At 40.5% G+C, this 19,547-nt stretch overlaps 2 long non-coding RNA genes across 4 annotated transcripts in view; one reads left to right on the top strand and one right to left on the bottom strand.

The window, feature by feature from the left end:
• The window catches only part of LOC144338987 (uncharacterized), a 179,042-nt gene that overhangs the window by 85,697 nt on the left and 73,798 nt on the right, over window positions 1-19,547 (top strand). The gene's annotated exons all lie outside the window — the stretch shown is intronic.
• LOC144338984 (uncharacterized) overlaps window positions 1-19,547 on the bottom strand; it is a 202,365-nt gene that overhangs the window by 176,239 nt on the left and 6,579 nt on the right. For all 3 annotated transcript variants that reach the window (XR_013413502.1, XR_013413503.1, XR_013413504.1), the window contains exon 2: window positions 19,074-19,204. This is a non-coding gene — a long non-coding RNA (uncharacterized LOC144338984). The remainder of the gene's footprint in view (window positions 1-19,073; window positions 19,205-19,547) is intronic.

Raw genomic sequence — 19,547 nt, 5'->3', positions numbered from 1 at the left:
AGTGGTTGCATTTGAAATATTGGTACCTAAACTTTCTTTTTACTATGGCCCAGAGTAACGTGCATTCAGGCTCATCTGTAAAGCAGGAATAAAAAGCACCGTCAGACATTCCTCACAATCTTTCTGAGTGTTGCAAATAAAATATTTGGAGTGAAAGTGTAGCCAGGAAGAGCATGCAACAGAAAGAGTATAAACCAGAAAATTCAGTTCACACTAGAAACAAACATAGAGGACCATTTCTCTTTGCATCCCTCAAAACACAGCTCAACACAGTTCTGCACTATAGAGGGTCTCAGTAAATGTCTGTGCTATCAACAAGGAGTGTCTAAGTAGAGCAGAGTCTCACTCAGATTAGAACGATGAGCTTCAGAAAAGAGTTGGTTAAAGATTCTTGAAAACAAACAAATGAGCCAACTAGTTAAATGGACTCTTCCTAATTCCACAAAGGGCATCTTCGGGAACAAAATAACCTAGTACTTCTATTAGCAGAGGGGCTTGAGCAGCCCTGGGCAGGCTCATCCCATGCAAATGGAAGGCCATGGTCATGGTCACTGTCAGGGTCATGGACAGCATGGCCAGAAGGCCAAGAGATCACTTTGACATCTCCGGGTTTCAGACTGTAAAAACTGTTAACATCTCACATTTGGCATTTTCTAATTTTGTAGAATCATAATGAGGCACTTTATTTCTTATTTTTGGATAACTGCTAACTGGATTCTGATTTAATGTGAAAATTTGGGACTTTTTATTTCTCCCATCAAAGTTCCTACTCTTACTCTATTTCAGGCCCTTGCCAAAGAGTATTATTCTTACAACATTATGATTCAGTTGATTTATGGAACATCTAGATAGAGCTTCTCTAGTTGTCAGGCAAACTTAAGAAATTTCACTGAATAACTAATAAAGCAGAGACTTACAGAGTTTTTTTTTTTTTTTTTTTCAGGAGTTCTTAAGCAGAAATCCATGGGCCCCTAAGGTCTCTATATGGGTGTCAGGAATATTCTAACACCCCCTCCCCAAATTGTTTGTACATTTGCACATGTATGTGTATTGTGGGGGAGATCACTTCCAGCAGATCTAGAACAGGCTAAAAACCACTGAATCACTTCGATTTTCTCTTGTAAAATATTTTTACTAATATGTTTCCCATGTGCCAGGTCTTCTGCAGGTGCTTTACCTACATTATCTCATTTAATACTCAAAACAACCTTCTCCCTTAGATATTTTTATTGTCACTACTAATGAAACAGTTGAATAACTTGGCTTAGTTTGATTTAACCTAACTTGACCAAGGTTACTCCACTAGCAAGACGGGCAGGATTCCAATTTGCCACATTCTGAAGAGCGTTTACACACTCCACTGCACAATAGCCATTTTCACTAACATGGTTTAGTTTTGTGTGTTGTTATTTATCACAGGGAACACTCTTCCAGAGCCACTGATTTCTGGATGAAGTTGAAGGTCACCACTATAAGCTGGGTCAGGTTCTACCATCTTATGCTGCCACAGGGCTCAGACACTAGGGTGGCGGGCCGAGCAAGAGAGGAGGGAGGACCTGCTGCTTTGAGGAGCAGGATGGACATGTGGGAGCTGCCTGACTGTGGCTCTGTGAAGCAATGCCAGAGCAGAATCTTGCTCCGGTCCCTCTTACAAGTGGGAACTGAGACCCAGAAAGCAGAACTGTCCCTGCCTAAAACATTAATTAGCCCAGAGCTCAAAGTAAAGGAACTTGTAAAGACTGGGAGGTGGGACTCCCTGGTTCAAGTCCAGGTTCTGCCTGCTGGGCAACCTCAGGAAAGTCTCCTCATCTGTTCCTCAGTTTCCTCATCTGAAAAATGTGGAGATTGAATTAGATTATTTCAGAGTCATCTTCCACCTCATCACAGTGAGGTGACTTACTCAAGCTTCCCTTTTGGATATATTTTGATCATGTATTATAAAAGTGCAAAGTATTGGAATGATAAATCAAATCTCATAGTTTTCAAGGTCGTAAACGGAGTCTGGGAGGATATTTTTATTTACAAATCATCACTTTATTTTAAAAAAAGGCACATTGAAAGTTAATAGAAGTCATTATTGGTGAAATCATCAGCAAAAATAGCAGGACGTGATCCAGGGTAGGTAATTTAAGATGATGGATTATCAAAGAGCTTGTCTCTTGTCAGCTCAAAAAGCTTTCTGACTGCTTGCTTTCCATTTCTAAAGCGTCAGACTCAAATAGCTCTTCACAAAAACAATATAGCTAGAAAAAGTAACATCACTGCTTTATGAAGCCTAGTGCCAACCACCACCCCTTTTCTGTTCTCTCATCTTTATCTCACAGTGCTGCAAAGAAAGGGAATGGTCATTTATCATATGCCATCGCATGTGATAATCTCAACAACCTTAGCAGAATGTTTTTAAGATTCTCATTTTATTGATGAGAAAACTGACACTCAAGAAGTTAAACAGGACAGAGTTAGCAAGTACTGAAACTTGAATTAGAAAAGGTGGCTGTAGCCTCCACATTCACCAGGAACTAAATGGAGTTAAAGTTCAGACTTTCATTTTCAGATCAAGAATAACCTATTTATTGACCTTTCACAATCCCCAGTGTTATGAGTAAATTATGTCCCCCAAAATTGTATGTTGAAATCCTAACTCCCAGAACCTTAGCATGTAATGCAAATTGGAGGGACAGTCTTCACGAAGATAATCAAGTTAAAATTAGGTCCTTAGAGTGCACCCTAATCCAATATGACTGGTGTCTTTATAGAAAGGGGAAATTTGAAGATGGAAACAGACATGTGCAGGAAAAATGCCATGTGAAGATGAAAGCAGAGACCATGGTGATGTTTCTATGAGCCAAGAAACACCAAAGGTTCCCAGCAAACCACCAAAAGATGGGAGAGAGGCATGGACCGGACTCTCTTTTACAGCCCTCAGAAGGATCCAATTCTGCCAATGCCTGGATTTCCAACTTCCAGCCTCCAGAATTGTGAGACAATAAATTTATGTTGTTTAAGCCACCAAGTTTGTGGTACTTTGTTACAGCAGCCCTAGCAAACTAATACATTCAGTAAGGTGGATATTAGAGGCCAGTACTGTTTTCATGAGTACCAACAGTCACAGCCATGGCAGTCCCTCACATTCAGTACAAAGCTCTTCCCATCCATGAGTGTTTTCAGCTGCCCACGACAAAGACGAAATATTAACTTAGTCTCCTCCATTATCCTAGTAACCAAGTAGCAGAATCAAAATTTAGACCCAAGATACTCTGTTTCTAGGTTCAGTGTGAATCCCCTGTACAATACTAACTTCCAGGGACATGTACCAGGGCCATGATCCTGAACATATCAGTATCATGCCCATCCTTTCACCTTTGTAATTTCCAATGATAACTTGAAGGCTTCTCAGGGCTTTGCACATTCCCTGATGGAGTGTAGCATGGAGAAACTTGAATGACTGTCTCATTTTTCAGAAGACTCCTCCAACAGAGAAGGATTTTAGGAATGAAAGCTTAAGGTTTTTCTGCATCTGGCCAAGGAAGATATTAAAGGAGTTAGCCCAAAGCCGCTACTCCCAATGCAATATGCATTTATTGACTTTCTACCATGCTCCTAGTACTGCGCTGGGCCCTTGGAAGATGATGGTGACTAAGACACGGCTCTTATTCTCAACAGCTCATAACCAGGGAGAGGCAGACATGTAAAGAGAGATTTCCTAGAGGTGCACTTAGCCCAGACTGATGGTTCAGAGACATCTTCTGGGAAGATGGCTGAGCAGAGGACCCACATTTGCTCTCATAATTCTCCTAAATGTCACACAGGTCCCCTGAAAAACAAAAGCTTCCAGAACACCTCAGAAAACTCATCACCCAACATGCTGGATGAAAAATGAAATAAAATATCTGCCTTCCAAATTTTATAACTTCTTTCCTCCTTCCAAAAATAGTTCTCACTGCCATCTTAGTGACGGTGGGAAATTTTGTATGTCCTATAAAAAGCTAATACTGTTCTATATTCTGGATAGTCTATATTTTTTTAGCACTTCCTCTGTGCTAGATACTTTGCTAAGTACTTTTCATATTCGACCTTATTTAGTTTCCACTTTATCGATGAGTAAACTTTAAAAGGTTAATTAATTTAAAAGGTTAATCAATTTACCCATTGTCATAAAAGTGGCAGAGAATGAAAGTTCTCTGCTTAATATCCACTCTACTCTCTTCCTTCAGAATAGACTCCAGTTTTATTCAGTCAATAAAACACTCAGCTAAAAACTATATTTCCCAGCTTCCCTTATGATTTAAGTAGACATTTGACATAGTCACTTGTAGGGAGCTGGTTCTACAAAACTCTTTAAAGGAGTCTGAATAAGACTGCACATGCTACTGTGCTTCTTACCCTTCTCTATGCTTCTTTAAAAAAAATCTATTGGTTGTTAGGGTACAGGTGGTATTTGGTTACATGACTAAGTTCTTTAGTGGTGATTTGTGAGATTTTGGTCCACCCACCACCTGAGCAGTATACACCGCACCTTATTTGTAGTCTTTTATCCCTTACCCCCCTTGCATCCTTCCCCCCAAGTCCCCAAAATCCATTGTCCATTGTATCATTCTTATGCCTTTGCATCCTCATAGCTTAGCTCCCACATATCAGTGAGAGCATACCATGTTTGGTTTGCCAATCCTGAGTTACATCACTTAAAATAATAGTCTTCAATCTTGCCCAGGTCACTGCAAATGCCATTAATTCATTCCTTTTTATTGCTGTGCAGTATTCACATATATATAAAACACAGTTTCTTTATCCATTCATTGATTGATGGGCATTTGGGCTGCTTCCATGATTTTGAATTGCAAATTGTGTTGCTATAAACATGCATGTGCAAGTATCTTTTTCGTATAATGACTTCTTTTCCTCTGGATAGATACCCAGTAGTGGGATTGCTGGATCACATGGTAGTTCTACTTTTAGTTCTTTAAGGAATCTCCACACTGTTTTCCATAGAGACTGTATTAGTTTTTCATTCCCACCAGCAGTGCAGAAGTGTTCCCTGATAACCACATTCAACATCTACTGTTTTCTGATTTTTTTTATTATGGCCATTCTTGCAGGAGTAAGGTGGTACCCACTGTGGTTTTGATTTGCATTTCCATGATTATTAGTAATGTTGAGCATTTTTTTCACCTGTTTGTTGGTCATTTGTATATCTTCTTTTGAGAATTGTCTATTTATGTCCTAAGTCCTTTTATTTTTATTTATTTATTTATTTTTATTTTTTATTTTTTGACATGGAGTCTTGCTCTGTCACCCAGGCTGGAGTACAGTGGCATGATCTCGGCTCACTGCAGCCTCCACCTCCTGGATTCAAACAATTCTCCTGCCCCAACCTCCCGAGTAGCTAGGATTACAGGTGTGTGCCACCATGCCCAGCTAATTTTTGTATTTTTAGTAGAGACGGGGATTCACCATGTTGGTCAGTCTGGTCTCGAGCTCCTGCCCTCAGGTGATCTGCCCACCTCAGCCTCCCCTTAGGCCACTTTTTGATGGAATTTTTGTGGCTGTTGTTGTTGTTGTTGTTGTTGATTTGTTTTAGTTTGTTGCAGATTCTGAATATTAGTCCTTTGTCAGATGTACAGATTGTGAAGATTTTCTCCCACTCTGTAGGTTGTCTGTTCACTCTGCTGACTGTTCCTTTTACCATGCAAAAGCTCTTTAGTTTAATTAAGTTCCAACTATTTATCTTTGTTTTGATTGCATTTGTTTTTTGGTAATTGGTCATGAAATCCTTGCCTAAGCAAATGTTTAGATGTGTTTTTCCAATGTTATCTTCTAGAATTTTTATAGTTTTAGGTCATAGATTTAAGTCCTTAATCCACCTTTTTATATAAGGTGAGAGATGAGGATCCAGTTTCATTTTCCTACATGTGGCTAGCCAATTATCCCAGGACCACTTTTTGAAAGGGGTGTTCTTTCCCCACTTTGTTTTTGTTTGCTTTGTCAAAGATCAGTTGGCTGTAAGTATTTGGGTTTATTTCTGAGTTCTCTGTTGTGTTCCATTGGCCTATGTGCCTATTTTTATACCAGTACCATGCTATTTTGGTGACTACGGCCTTATAGTGTAGCATGAAATCAGTTAGTGTGATGCCTCCAGATTTGTTGTTTTTGCTTAGTCTTGCTTTAGATATGTGGGCTCTCTTTTGGTTCCATATACATTTTGGAATTGCTTTTTCTAATTCTATGAAGAATTCTAGTGGTATTTTGATGGGAATTGCATTGAATTTGTAGACTGCATTTGGCAGTATGGTCATTTTCACAATATTGATTCTGCCCATCCATGAGCATGGGATGAGTTTCCATTTGTTTGTGTGTTCTATGATTTCTTTCAGTAGCGTTCTGTAGTTTTCCTTGTAGAGGTCTTTTGCCTCGTTGGTTAGGTTGGTTGGTTAGGTAATTAAAAAAAATACATTTTTATTTATTTTATTTATTTATAATAAATAAAATTAAATACATTTTTATTTATTTATTTATTTATTTTTGCAGCTATTATAAAAGGGCTTGAGTTCTTGATTTGATTCTCTGCTTGGTCGCTATTGGTGTATACAAGAGCCACTGATTTGTGTACATTAATCTTCTATCTGGAAACTGCTGAATTCTTTGATCGTTCTTAGGAGTTTTCTGGAGGAGTCTTTAGAGTTTTCAAGGTAAACGATCATATTTTCAGCAAACAGTGACAGTTTGGCTTCCTCTTTACCAATCTGGATGCCCTTTATTTATTTCTCTTGTCTGATTGCTCTGGCTAGGACTTCCAGTACTATGTTGAAGAGGAGTAGTGAGAGTGGGCATCCTTGTCCTATTCCAGTTCTGAGAGGAAATGCTTTCAACTTTTCCCCATTCAGTATTATATTGGTTGTGGGATTGTCGTAGATGGCTTTTATTACATTAGGGCATGTCCCTTATATGCCAATCTTGCTGAGAGTTTTAATCATAAAGGATGCTGGATTTCGTCAAATGCTTTTTCTGTATCTATTGAGATGATCATGTGATTTTTGTTTTTAATTCTGTTTATGTGGTTTGTCACATTTATTGACTTGCATTTGTTTAACCATCCCTGTATCCCTGGTATGAAACCCACTTGATCATGGTGGATTGTCTTTTTGATATGCTGTTGAATTCAGTTAGCTAGTATTTTGTTAAGGATTTTAGCATCTATGTTCATCAGGGATATCAGTCTGTAGTTTTCTTCTTTGGTTACGTCCTTCCCTGGTTTTGGTATTAGCGTGATGCTGGCTTCATAGAATTAATTAGGGAGGGTTCCCTCTTTCTCTATCTTGTGGAATAGTGAAAAAAGGATTGGTACCAATTCTTCTTTGAATGTCTGGTAGAATTCTGTTGTGAATCCATCCAGTTCTGGACTTTTTTTATTGAAAATTTTTAAATTACCATTTCAATCTCGCTGCTTGTTATTGGTCTGCTCAGAGTATCTAATTCTTCCTGATTTAAGCTAGGAGGATTGTATTTTTCCAGGAATTTATCCATCTCTTCTAGGTTTTCCAGTTTATGTGTGTAAAGGTATTCGTAGTAGCCTTGAATGATCTTTTGTATTTCAGTGGTGTCAGTTGTAATATTCTCTCATTTCATTTCCTGATGAAGTTATTTGAATTTTCTTTCTTTTCGTGATTAATCTTGATAATGGTCTATCTATTTTATTTATCTTTTCAAAGAACCAGCTTTATGTTTCATTTATTTTTTGTATTTTTTTTGTTTGTTTGTTTCAATTTCATTTAGTTCTGCTCAGGTTATTTTCTTTCCTCTGCTGGGTTTGGGTTTGGTTTATTTTTGTTTCTCTAGTTCCTTAAGGTGTGACCTTGGGTTGTCAGTTTGTGCTCTTCCACTCTTTTTGATGTAGGTATTTAGGGCTATGAACTTTCCTCTTGGCACTGCCTTTGCTGTATCCCAGAGCTTTTGATAGGTTGTGTCATTATCGTTGTTCAGTCCAAAGACTTTTTAAATTTCCATCTTGATTTTGTTTCAACCCAATGCTTATTTGGGAGCAGGTTATTTAATTTCCTTGTACTTGCATGGTTTTGAAGGTTCCCTTTGGAGTTGATTTCTAGTTTTATTCCATGGTGGTCTGAGAGAGTGCTTGATATAATTTCAATTTTCGTAAATTTATTGAGGCTTATTTTATGGCCTATCATATTGTCCATCTTATGGTCTATCTTCGAGAAAGTTCCATGCACTCTTGAATAGAATGTATATTCTGTGGTTGTTGGATGAAATGTTCTGTATATATCTGTTAAGTCCATTTGTTCCATGGTATAGCTTAAATCCATTGTTCCTTTGTTGACTTTCTGTCTTGATGACCTGTCTAGTGCTGTCATTGGAGTATTGAAATCCCTCACTATTATTGTGTTGCTGTCTATCTCATTTTTTAGGTCTATTAGTAATTGTTTTATAAATCAGGGAGCTCCAGTGTTAGGTGCATATATGTTCAGGATTGTGATATTTTCCTGTTGGACAAGGTCTTTTACCATTATATAATGTCCCTCTTTGTCTCTTTTAACTGCTATTGCTTCAAAGTTTGTTTTGTCTGATGTAAGGACAACTGCCCCTGCTCGGTCTTGGTGTCCATTTGCATGAAATGCCTTTTTCTACCCCTTTACTTTAAGTTTATGTAAGTCCCTATGTGTTAGGTTAGGCTCCTGAAGGCAGCAGATGGTTGGTGAGTTCTTACCCATTCTGCAGTTCTGTAGGTTTTAAGTGGAGCATTTAGGCCATTTACATTCGATGTTAGCATTGAGATGTGAGATACCATTGTATTCATCGTGCCATTTGTTGTCTGTGTGCCTTGGTTTACTTTGTTTCTTGTTTTTGCTTTTTAAATTGTGTTTTCGTTTTATACGTCCTGTATGATTTATGCTTTAAGAGATTCTGTTTTGATGTGTTTCCAGGATTTGTTTCAAGATTTAGAGCTCCTTTTAGCAGTTCTTGTAGTGGTGGCTTGGTAGTGGCATATTCTGTCAGCATTTGTTTGTCTGAAAAAGACTGTATCTTTCCTTCATATATGATGCTTAGTTTCACTGGATACAAACTTCTTGGCTGATAATGGTTTTGTTTGAGGAGGCTGAAGATAGGGCTCCAATCCCTTGTAGCTTGTAGGGTTTCTGCTGAGAAATCTGCTGTTAATCTGATAGGTTTTCCTTTATAAGTTATCTGGTGCTTTTATCTCACAACTTTTAAGATTCTTTCCTTTCTCTTAACTTTAGATAATCTGATGACAATGTGCCTAGGCAACGATCTTTTTGGGATGAATTTCCCAGGTGTTCTTCCTGCTTCTTATATTTGGATGTCTAGGTCTCTAGCAAGGCTGGGGACGTTTTCCTTGATTATTTCCCCAAATATGTTTTCCAAACTTTTAGATTTCTCTTCTTCCTCAGGATCACCAATTATTTTTAGGCTTAGTGGTTCAACATAATCTCAGACCTCTTGGAGGCTTTGTTCATATTTTCTTATTCTTTTTTCTTTGTCTTATTGGATTGGGTTAATTTGGAGACCTTGTCTTTGAGCTCTGAATTTCTTCCTTCTACTTATTCGATTCTATTGCTGAGACTTTCCAAAACATTTTGCATTTCTATAAGTGTGTCCAATGTTTCCTGAAGTTCTGATTGTTTTTTTCTTTATGCTATCTATTTCCTGGAATATTTCTCCCTTCACTTCTTGTATTGGTTTTTTTTTTTTTAAATTTCCTTGCATTGGGCTTTGCCTTTCTCTAGTACCTCCCTGATTAGCTTAATAACTAACCTCCTGAATTCTTTTTCAGGTAAATCAGGGATTTCTTCTTGGTTTGGATCAATTGCTGGTGAGCTGGTGTGATTTTTGGGGGGTGTTAAAGAGCTTCTTTTGTCATATTACCAGAGTTGGTTTTCTGGTTCCTTCTCATTTGGGTAGGATCTGTCAGAGGGAAGGTCTAAGGCTGAAGGCTATTGTTCAGATTCTTTTGTCCCATGGGGTGCTCCCTCCTTGATGTAGTACTCTTCCTCCTTTCCTATAGTTGTGGCTTCCTGAGAGACAGTTGCAGTGATTGTTATCTCTCTTCTGGGTCTAGCCACCCAGCAAGTCTACCTGGCTCCGGGCTGGTACTGGGGCTTGTCTGCACAGAGTCCTGTGATGTGAACCGTCTATGGGTCTCTCAGCCGTGGATACCAGCACCTGTTCTGTTGGAGGTGGTAGGGTGGTGGAATGGACTCTGTGAGGCTCCTTAGCGTTGATGGTTTAATGTTCTATTTTTATGCTAGTTGGTCTCCTGCCAGGAGGTGGTGCCTTCCAGAGAGCATTAGCTGTGGTATTATGGAGAGGAACTGGTGGTGGATGGAGCCCTAGAACTCCCAAGAGTATATGTCCTTTGTCTTCAGCTACCAGGGTGGACAGGGAAGGCCTATCAGGTGGGGGCAGCGCTAGGCGTGTCTGAGCTGAGACCCTCCTTAGGCGGGTCTTTCTTGGCTGCTATGGGGGATTGAAGTAAGATTTCCAGATCACTGGAGTTGAGTGCCTAGGAGGATTATGACTGCCTCTGCTGAATCATGCAAGTTGTCAAGGAAGTGGAGGAAAGCTGGTAGTCAGAGCCCTTTCCCAGCTCCTACACAATCTGAAGGGCTGGTCTCACTCCCACCATGCCCCCAGCTAACAGCACTGAGTCTGTTTCCAGGCAGTGGGCAAGCAGGGCTAAGAACCCGCCCCAGGCTACCCGCCTCCCAGCTTCAAAAGAACAGGGCTTTGGCTCTTCCCCAGCCTGTGGAGTCTGCACACTGGATTTGCACCCTCCCCTGGGTTCTGGCCAGCAGGCTTCTTGCCTGGTTCAAATTGTTACAAAGTTCAGCTGGAGACTCTTCTCTCTGTGGCATTCCCCCCACTGCCTCTGGCCATCCTCCCAAAGGATCCCTATGGTGCCAGACAGGAATGGCCTGCTTGGGGACGCAGCAAGCTCCCAGGGCCTTTCCCACTGCTTCCTCTACCCCTGCATTTCACTCAGCTCTCCAAATTGACTCAGCTCCAGGTAAGGTAGGAAACTTTTCCTGCAAACTAGACTTTCATTTTCCCCAGTGGGAAAAATGCTGCTGGCCCAGTGGAGGTGTATGTTCAGGGACGGAGGTTCTCCCTTTCCCACTTCTGCAGTTGAGGCACTCACAGTATTTGGGTGTCTCCCAGGTCCTGCACAAGCAGTAAGCTTCCTTCAGAGGGTCTGTGGGTCCTCTCGGGATTGCTGGTTTGTTCTTGCAGTCGTTCTGGAGCTAAAATTCATGATGTGAGCCTCCACACCCTGCTCTGTCCATTTGAGTCGAAGCTGCAATCTAGTTCTGCCTCCCATCTGTCATGATTATCACTCAGAACCCCTTCTCTATGCTTCTTAATTAGAATAATAATATGGCCGGTGCTCCTGGAGCCATCCTGAGACCATCATCGGTCACATAAACACAAAGGATGACTGAGCTACACGGGAGGTCCTAGAATCACCATCAACACGTATGGGTGATGTGGCAGCAACAGATTGTCTACCTCTGAGTTTTCCACTGCTTGATAGAAAAACAGATTTTTGTATGTTATCTATGCCATTTTTAAATCTTACTTGCCACTGAAGTTATTCCCTAAATGAAATACACAAAACTGGTCTGTTGCAAAATATTCCTTGAAGGCATCTTTCTGTCTCCGATCTGGGAGTGAGGGGAGGGAAGGACAATGGTACATTCATAGTGCAGAATTAAACAGAGAGTACACTGGAAATAGGTAGGAGAAGTGTCAGGCAGGAGCCTGGAGAAAATGAGCTGTGCTGTGAGACCCCCAACCCAGATTCTACCCTTGTTTGGCTGCTAAATGTTGGTGATTTTGAGCAAGTTACATCCTGTCTTTGGACCTCAGTTTCTTCATTTTTGCAATGAATTTGGGCTAGATATCTCCATGGTCCCAACACAGGGAAACAACCAGTCTGCAAACCCCATGAAGCAAGGAGCTTCACATTTCCAGTGAAAAGAAGTAAGGTTCCTAGAAAGCTCCTCCTTGAAGTCCTTCATTTTCAATCGGAGACTCTTTGAGACTTCTAACTCTCTTGCCCCTCTTTACACTCCTATTGTACCCAAGAGATACACATGAAGTTCGCCCCCATGCGTAAAGTCCTCCCAATGTTCACAAAGTCCTTCTTGTGTGCATAAAGTCCTCCCCACTCCCATTCCATCTTCACCATTTTTCTCCCTCATATGCAAGAAGTTCAGCCAAATCTCATAGATAAGGCAATTGTACTCACATAGAACTATAAAATTGCATTTTCTATCTGAGGAGTTCAAATAACTTCACAAAATTACATTTTCTTTCTCAAGTGTCCCAAGAAATTTACAGCTATTTCTCTTTTATATATAGAAATTCATTGCCAGCATGCACATTGAGATTTTTGAGCTCTCAATTCTGTTTATGGAAAGAGGCTTGTATGAGACAGCTTACAAAAATATAAAAGTATAAAACAATTGTTGAGCAGATTGTAGGGAAAAAAAAACAAAAAACAAAAACAAGAAGCCAGAGATCCTCAGATCAGCACAGTTAATGTGTGCCTCATGATCTTACACTGTTGCCAGAAAAAACCACAAATTTGGTTCTCCACTTCCTAGCTGCTAAGACAGAAATATAGTCACAGTTTCAGAGATGCTAACTTTCTGAAGTTCATACACTCACCCAGAAAATCTGCAGTCAAATCAACCAGAAAATTTAGGGTCAAAGTACTGGCCCTTAGACCCCTTCCCTGGACTAAACTCTATCCCACAGTGAGTCCACCAACAACCCCTCCCCTCATAGGCAAGGCAGCCAAAAAGCTGAGGGACATGACTCTTCTAAAGTCTGGGAAGCAGAGTTGTTTACCCAGTAAACATCAAGCAGTTCAAACCACAGAGACAGGACTTTCCAGAACTTGGTGCCTCAGCCAACATGGACAATGGGATGGCTAGTCAGAAATGCATCACTAAAGAAAGTCACAGAGAGGAGAACTATGAGTGTCCATGCAGGCATTGTCTTGGGGCAGGAAAATCATTAGAGTCCAGACCTAGGCCTTTGGTGGATGGCCAGTCTGATGCCACTATTTTCCTTGTGAGATTCTTCTTGATATGAATTCATTCTCAGCAAGCAGCCTCCTGATATAAGGTTTAACTTCCCAGGGAGGCTTTCTTCTGGCATACTGAGGTATGTGGTCTGGGCCTCGTGGCCATGGTCCTTCCCTGAGAAGCTGTAGTTTTGTGCATCAGTGTTATGAGTTTGGTTAGTATGAGTCTGCCCTGGAAGAGCACACACTCCTTGTGGTAATAAAATCAATCCTGAGCCTACACCATTGGGGGTCAGATACCAGGCCATGGTCAATCCTCTGAAGGGGCAGGCATCCTTTTAGGACTCCTCAAGGTAACCAGCCAGTAGTTGCCCTGTAGGTGCCCCCCCTCCCACTGTCTTGTGTTAAAACTTCCACAGGGATCAGCATTGAGGGGGCCCTTGGTTTCCTCACTTTGCCTCCTCCCTTCCTTGTTTGGGTGACCCCCATGGACTCCCAGCAGTCTGGCCAGCAGTGATATATGTTGCCTCTGGAAACTTGTGCCTGCCTTAGACCCTACACATTGACATGAAAAAAAAAAAAAATAATTGCATCTCAAACAACCAAATTGCTAGTACTTTACATTTACTACACACATTACCCATGGGCAAATTTGAAAATTATAGCTCTTCTCGGGTGTTTTATACTAGATTTCAAACAGCCCAGCCCAGCGTGAAACTGCAGGGAACTGAAATGAGTATGGAGGCGGAAAGTGGAGAAGGATCAACTTTATCTCCTGATTAGTCGAGATGAGAAATGATTTGAGAGACGCGAGTGGAATGACAATAACATGGTTCATCGGCCTGATGGTCCGTTGTTCATAAAGAGATAATGGTGCCCCTGGAAGTTTGTGTGGCTTAAGTCTGCTTGTGATGACCAAATAGGACTGACAGAGTTGTTTTCATCTGGGGCTTCAAACATGTTCTTAAAATTATGTAAAACACCAACAACACAAAATAAAAAAGAAAGAATTCACAGGATATTCAGTGGTAGGTCATTATTGGGAAGAAGGCAGAACAGCGCAGAGTTACTGACCCTTTGAAGTTTAATTTTGAAGCAATCTCCCCTAGAGGCCTTTTCCTGACCTCCACCCCACTCTCAATCGGAAAAGAAGGTTTTGGGTTGTTTTTGTTTTAAAGCTTATTTGGGCTGTCCTCCTGGCACTTACTCCATCTTCCTTCCTTTGCAATCACTCACGGGGTGCTGGGTCTCTTCCACTGATTTCTCTTGTAGTATTGACTTTATGCCATTCACCTTGTAGGTGCTCAGAGCAAATGGACAAGGGAAATGCAGGAGAAACTATGATGCAGCGGGACTCGCTCATGTATGGACAGCACTTTAAAGTATTCACAAAAGCTTTGCAGACGTGATCCCATCTGAACCCCACAAAAGCCCTGGGAGGTTTACTAGAACTAAGACTCTGTGCTTCATATAAAGAAGCTTTTATTCTACTACAGGCATTATTTTCATAGATCTTCTCTAAAATGGGGATTGTAATTGTTTCTACCTCATAAAGTTGCTACAAAGACTAAACAGAATAAAGAATTTATGTATGTAAAAGCACTCACAACAGGGCCTGGTGCATAAAAAAGGCTCTATATGTTTGCTGTTATTGCTTTTTATTACCACTGTCTTATTTAATCTGGAATCAGAAGGCTAGGACTGAGGTTTTCTACTAAGCTCAGGGTCCCTGTTGGCACCTTCAGGATTCTGGCCTGGCATGATGTGTCAGGCCAGAATATACACCACAGCCATGATGGTGTGTATGGGCCACTTTCTGCTGTGGCCTTCGTGTCCACTTCTGCATCACAGTCTGCCGTGGACCTTCTCCAAGAGCACTGCCTGCCATGGTCATCTATGGCCGCCTCTATGAGGATACATTTTTCTACCATTCTGAAAGAGAAAACTTCTCTTTCTCCTCTGGGGTTCATCTCTTCCCTCCCAGAGGAGGGAGAAGGCCATCTGCTCCTGAGTCCTGCAACCATTCCGAATTCTTCTAATAGAGATTTGCTCTTTACCGGAGGCCCAGGCAGGTAATGTCCCAATGGGAAGAAATGCCAGTGCACACTGTCTCCCAGAGAGGTACATTGGGCCAGGCAAAAGCGGGGCTACCGGGCATGCAGCAGCAGGGAGGCGGCTCTGGGCACAGTTTCAGTGCTGATGCCAGGTCGGCTGGTCTGGCTCTAAAGGAAGGAGAGCACAGCCGAAGGTGGACCAGTTTCACTTATACATTCCCAAACCAACACCAGACCCACTGGTGTGCTGACTGCGCTGTGAATTCTTTCTCTGGCTATGAAAAGGCCAAAAGAAAAAGGTAAAAAGTTAAACCATGAAACAAAGGCAAACACCATGTCCTGGGGATCTAAATACAGACATTATATACCGGATTTATTCTATCATAATAGAACCCTTTTACCATCCTCACACCCAGTCATAACCCTTGTCAAGGTGTAATTGGATGCCCCATGGCACTGGATCCTTCTTGGACACTTCTCGGGGGGGAAAAAAAAAACCTCTTTCTTATAAAAAAATCTCCCAGTTTCCTCCATTCTCTCCTGAGACATTTAGCTCTTTCTTCCTTGTTAAAGGTTGTTAGTCTACATATCTTGGCTTTCTGACCTCAGATACTACTACATTATACAGAATTAACTTAGTTCTCTTGGGAGTCAAGGCAACCCCTTCCACATGCCTCTTCTATAGCATTTACCTGATTTTCTCTTGGTTATTTGTTTATATCTCAGTCCTCAACTCCTTCCTCTCATTGTCAATTCTGAGTTCCACAGGGCAGAGGTATTTTCTCATCCTTGTATGCTCAATGCCTAATACAGTGTTCATAACTGCTAACTGAATACTGTGAGATCAGAGATTGAGGTTTAGTCATCTCAAAATGTACCTGACACATATGAATTTACTTATTACTTGTTAATCCGAAAGAAATTCTGAACTAGTGGCTATTTCTAAGGAAGTAATGCTCCACTGTTTTTCAAATTTACATTACAAACTTAGTAGTGGGCATCAAGGAATATGATGTGTGAGTGGGAAGGGGTGGTTCTTGGAAATGCTTTTATTCCTGATAGTGATGTTTTGTGAAAGCCTGTTAGTTTTGCAAAATGCCTGGTCCTCAAAGTTTATAAGTCCTAGACTAGAAAGTGGTCTTAAAGCCATGCATCTAGTTCAACTCATACTTCATACATGAGTATCCAGCCTATGTGTGAACACTGCTAGGGTTAAGGAAAACACCAATTCTGTAAGCAACATGATGAATCTTTAGGCAGCTACATTAGAAAGTGCTCGCTATATTACTCAGCCATTAGAGACAATGATTAAGAGGACTGTATGGCCCTAATGAGCATGTTTTCTACAATGACACATAAAACAAAGACAAAGCAAGGTACAAAAGCCATCATAAACGTCATGAACATAGCTATGAAAAATATGCATGAGGGAAAGGATTAAAAGAAAACATATCAAAATTATAATTCATTCACTAATTCCTTTACCAAATAGCACTAAGGCCCCATTATGGACAAGGCACTGTTCAAGACACTATGGATATGGCATGGACAAGGTGGACAAGTCATAATAGCTGGGTTATGAAGATGGAATTGGGGTGAACTTTGTTTATTATCTCCATATTCCCCATTTTCTGGCCTGAGTTTATATTGATAGTTGAGAAATCCTTCCTTATACTGAAAGGACATGAAAAAGAATCTTTTATTTCTCGAGTTGTGGAGGTTTCAGAAAATGTATTACACAAATAGCTCTTCTCGTGAAAAGATGTTGACTTTCTATTAAGAAAGAAATAATCAGTTGTGCCAAGGTGAGTGTGACTTGCCTCCAATGAATTTATCGGCAAGATAATGCTTTCCACTGATCTCAAAGAACAAAACAGCCATAAAATTCTTAAGTCAGAAAGGACTTTCCAATTTATTTTTTCAGATTACCAAAATCAAGAGCAGAGCTAGAGCAAGAACGCATAGGATAACTTTATAATAAAACCTCAGGGTTGGAGGAAACCTTAGAGTTGAACTCTCTAGCCAGCATCCCTAAGTGTTCATCTGACATCATTCTGAAGTCCTCTAAAGACAAACCCTTGCATGCATTTGATTAAATTATTGCAAAAGAGAAGTTTGGCTCACTACAAGTTTCATGAATAGCCCATAGTGGGCAGTTTTACACTTCAAATAGCTCTTTCTTCAGTATTTGGTTGCCTTCTAAAGGAAGTGGGCTGGGATGTGCGTGAGCATCTCCCCACTTCAACTATGTGAAATGGTCCACATGCATTACTGCAGATCTATGTTCTCCTTGCCATGTGGCTGTGAGTGATGAGCAGCATCTCCTACATAAACTGCCTATAAGAAGACAATTGTCGATTAAGCTGGGATCACTTTACCTAGGATGACAGCACAGAGTTTGTGAAGAAATCCAGTGATACAAATGGAAGTTGCCTCAGTTGAAACTCTCTGGGAATCAATAAATCTATTACACCAATTCTTAATTCACCCATAGTAGAGTTTATCTAAGTATCATTATTGGTCCATGCTGACAACTTCAAAATGGAGTTTGTCTTTTGCTTAGTGAATAAAACCTCCCAAGGTAACTAGCTGCTTTCAAAACCTTTACAGCCGTTTTTTTCACAGCATCTTGATGTTGGAACCAATGGTGTTCTTTCACAGAGAGAGCTCTGATGGAGAGAAAATGGATTGTCTAGAAACAGGCATCTTTTTCTCTGGTCCAGTGATGTTAGTAACAAAGGGTTACTCTCTTATAACCAGAGTCTGTCTTGGAGTCTTGCTCCAAACTTCACAAAATTTCTGCCATACCAGGCTCATGCTTCTTCTCTCTATTGCACTAAAAGACATGGGGGTGGCCAAATAAGGGCATAGGGCTTCCTAGCAAATACATCTGTCTCACGGACAGGGGGCAGCAAAACTCAAGGGCTCATTTGTTAAGATTTGCTTTAAATGTGCTTTTCTTGATGTGGGGTGGGTTTTTTGGTTTGTTTTTATTCTGTGGCAGTTTCTTGCCTCAACTACTTTATTTAAAATGATTAATATAATAATCCACTTATATTTGTGTAGAAGCTCTCAAATAGAAAAGCTCTCAGCCTGCTTGGAATTTAAATAACTATTTCCTATTGACGGCATTTCCTTTGAAATGAAAGTTCCTGAAATGGATGTTCCTGGGAGGCTTCTAACTCCTAAGAGTTGAGGAGAGTGTTAATTGACGTCTTGTTATTTATAAGAACGGTGCCCTTGCAGCTGAACACATCATCCATAAGAGTAATGAGGAACAACCCGAAATGGGGCCTACTCTTTGTGAGGAAGGTCTCAAAAGAATCAAGATGCAAAAGATCATATCTATTTCACAGAAGCCAAAATGGATGGTCTTTCTGCTCAGATGCTCTGGGAAATTGATCGGTATTGTGAAAATGGCAGAACACTTGACACTGGAAATAAATCTGTTATTAAACCAACTTGTTCTATTGTTTGTTCTCTTATCAAACAATATTTTAGTGTCTTGCTTGCTCTCCTAGAGTCAAACATAAAAGAATCCCTTTCTGACTCGGCAAGCAATGAGCACCATGTAAGAGAGAAAGTGCACTGGTTTAATTCTCAGCTATGACTCAGGCTAAACAGGACATGTAATTCTCTTTTCCTCCATTTCCCCATCTGTGAAACAGGATTTTCATTCCTGGCATGCACACCAGAATGTGAGGATCAAATAAACTAATAGATATGAAAAAATGATGTAAACTATAAGGTAGTCCTATATAACTAGAATCACATCCTTATTGTATCACGTTTATCATAATTGACCTGCATACATGTCTGTCTCCCTAATGGACTGTGAGGTCCAGATTCATCAGTTTCCATGACAAATTAACAGGGTGCTTCTGTTATTCTCTTTAAAAGGCTTGAGTCTACATGACAACCAAATGGTTTACAAAGGGGGAAAATTCAGTACTCACTTTCGCATCACGGAGAACAAACATCTAAATGTTGTGTTGCGTGATATCACATTTCTAACAGCAGGCAGATATTTGTCATAAAGTCACTGACTAACTTCAGCAGGATTTGTCAGCCTTCACCATGGATCTACCTGGAATTAATAAGGAAACTTATTCACATACACACAATCTGTCCCAGGGTATAGTGTAAAAAAAGCAGCACAGAAAGAGGAGTGTGTGCGTGTGTGTGTGTGTGTGTGTGTGAGTTGAAGATTAAACACACCAAGAGAAAAATGAGGCAGTGAGTTCAACACCTTAAGAATAAGGAGAAGGTTTTTGTTGTTGTTTATGTCACCATTGTTGTTACAGTAAATAGATTAGAAAAACATTCAATAACAAAATAAGGGGAAACCCTGGGTAGGGTTAGCATCCGCAAAGAGTTTCCTAATGTCCTATTTAATCAAACAGGATGCCAAGGCCTTGGGCATTATTTTC

This window comes from Macaca mulatta, chromosome 2 (assembly GCF_049350105.2).
Source record: "Macaca mulatta isolate MMU2019108-1 chromosome 2, T2T-MMU8v2.0, whole genome shotgun sequence".
NCBI classification, from domain to species: domain Eukaryota; kingdom Metazoa; phylum Chordata; class Mammalia; order Primates; family Cercopithecidae; genus Macaca; species Macaca mulatta.
The sequence above is the reverse complement of the archived record's forward strand: the minus strand, read 5'-3'. Positions and strand labels throughout refer to the sequence as shown.